Genomic DNA, 5,000 nt, shown 5'->3' with positions numbered 1-5,000 from the left:
ATCCTGCAAATAAACACCCAATTTTTAAAAAGAAAAATACGTCGTAAATCCCTTAAATATTTTCTTGCAAAGAAACTAGCGAATAAGAGTAAAAGTAGACCCCTTTCAATACCTTTGATGCACGGAACTCGACGGTTTCTAGTTGTATACCATACATTATTATTTAGCTTCAGGCTCATCTTTTTATATATCCAGTAGAAAGACTCTGGAATTAGAAAGTCTAAAAGGAAAAAAAAACTTGGAACAGAAAATCCTCAGCCAGTGAAAGGATGGTTCCCGATAAGCCATTGATCTCTAATTGCTGAAAATGTCAGCTTGAATAGAGAAATGGTTCTTTAACAGATTGATCCATGTGTGTCAGCTTGAATAGAGAACATAGTCCTCTAAGAGATGGACCATGTGTTCCAAAGTTCCCTGGAATGTCAGCTTGAGTAGAGAAAATAGTCCTTTATCCGATAGACCCATGTGTTCCAAAGTTCCCTGGAATGTCAGCTTGAATAGAGAAAGTAGGCCTTTAACAGATAGATACATGTGTTCCAAAATTCCCTGTATTTTCAGCTTTAATAGAGAAAATAGTCCTGTAGCAGATAGATCTATGTTGTGTCAGCTTGGATAGAGAAGATAGTCCTCTAACAGATAGACCCTTGTGTTCCAAAGTTCCCTGGAATATCAGCTTGAATAGAGAAAATAGTTCTTTAGCCGATAGACCCATGTGTTCCAAAGTTCCCTGGAATGTCAGCTTGAATAGAGAAACAGGCATTTAACATATAGGTCCATGTGTTCCAAAGTAACCTGGAATGTCAACTTGAATAGAGAACATAGTCCTCTAACAAATAGATCCACGTGTTCCAAAGTTCCCTGGGATGTCAGCTTGAATAGAGAAAATAGTCCTCTAACAGATAGATCGATGAATTCCAAAAGTTCCCGGGAATATCATCTTGAATAGAGAAAGTAGGCCTTTAACAGATGGATCCACGTGTTCCAAAGTTCCCGGGAATGTCAGTTTGAACAGAGAAAATAGTCCTCTAACAGATAGACCCATGTGCTCCAAAGTTCCCTGGAATATCAGCTTGAATAGAGAAAGTAGGCCTTTAACAGATAGATCCACGTGTTCCAAAGTTCCCGGGAATATCAGCTTGAATAGAGAAAATAGTCCTCTAACAGATAGATCCATGTGCTCCAAAGTTCATTTAAACCATCATCAGCTGGAATAGAGAAAATAGTCCTCTAACAGATAGATCCATGTGCTCCAAAGTTCCCGGAAATATCAGCGTGAATAGAGAAAGTAGGCCTTTAACAGATAGATCCATGTGTTCCAAAGTTCCGTGGAATATCAGCTTGAATAGAGAAAATAGTCCTCCAACAGATAGATCCATGTGCTCCAAAGTTCCCGGGAATATCAGCTTGAATAGAGAAAATATGCCTTTAAAAGATACATCCATGTGTTCCAAAGTTCCGTGGAATGTCAGCTTGAATAGAGAAAATAGTCCTCTAACAGATAGATCCATGTGCTCCAAAGTTCCCGGGAATATCAGCTTGAATAGAGAAAATATGCCTTTAAAAGATACATCCATGTGTTCCAAAGTTCCCTGGAATGTCAGCTTGAATAGAGAAAATAGTCCTCTAACAGATAGATCCATGTGCTCCAAGGATTCCCTGGAATTGACGCTTGAATACAGAAAAAAGTCCTCTAACAGATAGATCCATGTGCTCCAAAGTTCCCGGGAATATCAGCTTGAATAGAGAAAGGCCTTTAATAGATAGATCCATGTGGTCCAAAGTTCCCTTGAATGTCAACTTGAATAAAGAAAATAGACCTCTAACAGATATATCCATGTGTGTCAGCTTGAATAGTGAAGATAGTCCTCTAACAGATAGACCCATGTGTTCCAAAGTTCTCTGGAATGTCAGCTTGAATAGAGAAAATAGTCTTCTAACAGATAGATCCATGTGTTCCAAAGTTCTCTGGTTAGTACATGTCGCAGACCAAAGTTCTCTGGTTAGTACATGTCGCAGACCATGCTGAACAAAGCAAACACGCGTTACATGAACTGTCTTGTATTTGCGTAATTATTAAGATGTTGTTCTGGAACTATCTGATTCAAGTTAGAGAGGTTATATGTAACGGTATGGTGTGGAGTGGATTTCTGAGTATAAGGGTTTTGACTTTTATGATAATATCAAGGACCGCATTAGTAAGCCATCCTAGAGAGATTATCTTGTTGCAAGCTAGGAACTCTACCATGTTACACACTCCTCTTTTCAGTATGACCTCATTCAAAATTTAGTCCGTGCTCTTTTTGTATGCACTTCTACTCACGGACTGTAATGAAAAGACCCGGGGAGTTGGTATACTTAGATTCATATGGGCTAATGAGGTGATAGTTTGAAATACCTTTTCATACAATATTGATAACGAAAGAAAATTGTAGTTATGTTAAAAACAAACAATTATACAGTATATCAAGAATGCATTATTCACCGGGTTCTTTCACTTTTTAATATAATGAAAAAATAGTTCTGTGAATGCATCCTATGTCCAATACCATTGACTAGGACTTGAACTCTATATCTGCTATTTTTGTTATCCATTATCCTTAATACTAAGGGGTCTATTGTTTAAAATAGATCATGTGTAGATGCCATTGCAAATCGTCGAATAATAGAATTGATTGGGACAGGATTATCCCTTCAAATAAAAATCAACGATAAAGAATTAAGTTTATTTTTATTGATCATGCTTCGCCAATCCGTTAATGAAAGAATTCTTTCACATTTTAATTGAGTGGAAGGTAACAAAAGACTTACCTATAAAAACTATGAACGATTATGGGAATAGGCTATAGTAAAGATTATGTTTGAGAAGTAAAAGCATACGGGAGAGTCATATGTTACATGACCCTTTCACTCAAGAGGATTCATCCATTTCTTCACTGTTAATGTCATAGGTTGAATTCTGACTTCTTCTCGGTAAACAATACTCTCATAATCTTTACAAAATGACAAATGTTCTTCATATAGATTGTCCCTATCAACATTAGCAAGGTCTGCTACTGCATGCATTTCATTTTCATGAATTCCTTTCTCACAGAGTAAGAAATTCTGGGTCTCAAGAAAAGCTGTATCTCAACATGTCATCACTTTCTTCAAATTTGTTCCTTATTAATGACGGTGGTATATCAAGGATGATAATATAGACAATGACTTTGAAATACCTGTTGAAGCTTTGTTTTAACTAGAGGCTGTCTTCGTCTCCCGTATCTGATGCTAGTGGTTTTTTTCTCCTAAGGTGCTGGACAGGTATCAGAGGTAACTCTGTGTCCATGCTTTCTAGTTCTAGGGCATCCAACTCAATGATCTATTGGAATTTGCATTTCTTTTCTGTGTTCTTATTTCTTCTTCATTGTCATTCCTCATCAATTCAAGCAATTTTGTAACAGCAAATATGTCTAGTTAATTTTTTTTTAAGATACTTAGAAACAGGGGTGCATACCTGGAAAATCGTTGTCTATATCAATGCTATTAAATAACTTTGAAGTTAATTCAGTTGCATCTCAGAGTGACAACTTGGTACGTTGTATTTTTTAATACAATTCGTTAGATGTTGCAATACGATCCAGCACAGTAAGTATTAGGACTAGGCCTTGATGATTTAAACCTTGATGTGTCACAATTATAGTTTCTAAGGCTAGATCCTTACTAGTCCATCTAGTATAAGTTTATGCCTTCAGTCTTTGAGCAGAAACATCACCAATATTATCAGCAAAAGTCTTCTATCATTTCAAACGTTTGTAACTTTCTCGGATAAAAACTGCTGTCCTTTCGATCAAGCCAAATAAATTTCTAGATTCATGGTAGAAAACAGTTGAGTCTGTTTTCAATCGCTTGAACTGAATGGCATACCATAGCAATGTTTTGCTCAATCATACGACTGTCAAATTATGTTTTTAGGATCGAGAACTAGTGAGCTCAATGTTTTAGTTACGATTTTATGGAGCCCTGTATCTGCTGATGGTACAGAATCACACATGTTAATGAATCCATCTTTGATATAACCCAGGCACACTGCTAAATGGTCAACAGTTTCAACATCTTTTTTCGAGTCTAAATCAAGTTAAATTTTCCTATACTCAGTCACTTCTTTCACTATGGTTTCTTTCATTAATATTATTTTAATATTCGTTTAACTTGTGTTTTAGATTGTAGAGTTATCAAAGATCCTCGGGGTTTACTCCCTTTGAGTTTGCTTCCTAAAATTTGCTTTCAAATCATGTTAAACACTGTTGCATCTTTCAAATATGTTTTTAGAACATTACAAGAGCTGAAAATTTTCACATTTGTTGTTCTCCATGTCATTTTTTTTTGTAACCGGTAATGAACCACCACATCACGAATTTCTCTAGTATGCAATTCTAGACACTGCAGTTGACTTTTTTCCCTGTGCATCTGAGCTCTGAAATACTTTTCTCGTTTTATTACCTCTGATAAGTAAGGTAGGCTATTAGATTTTTTTTTTGCTCTACGTGTGTATGCAGGTTAGCAGGATTACTAATGATAATTTATGAAAATATTTAATTTGACTTTTCTGACAGTTTTAGTCACGATGTGGATCAAAGATTACTTTAATCGTATCTCTTGTCTTTTGTTGTATATAGAAATGTCTTGTTCTTTGTGAAACGAGGGTAGGAATGACAGATTATCTGGGTAAGTGTGTAAATCTCATTATTTTTGGTGGGGAAAGGAAACTGCGAGTTTGAGTAGTAATTTTTTGGTGTATTAATAAAAGTTATAAATATCTATAATTTCCATTCTGATTATTCTCGAATTCTAGTAATTTTCCTTCCGATAACATAACAGTCAACATTTTATTTTTCAAATAGATGCCACTACTCTCCATGCCTCACCATATATTTTCATCTTCGCCAACTTTGTTGCGGCGAAGGTTAGGTTTTGATAGGCGTATGTTTGTATGTGTGTTTGTTTGTGATTCCTCTAACTCA

The sequence above is a fragment of the Palaemon carinicauda genome, chromosome 1 (genome assembly GCF_036898095.1).
Source record: "Palaemon carinicauda isolate YSFRI2023 chromosome 1, ASM3689809v2, whole genome shotgun sequence".
Classification (NCBI taxonomy): domain Eukaryota; kingdom Metazoa; phylum Arthropoda; class Malacostraca; order Decapoda; family Palaemonidae; genus Palaemon; species Palaemon carinicauda.
The sequence above is the reverse complement of the archived record's forward strand: the minus strand, read 5'-3'. Positions refer to the sequence as shown.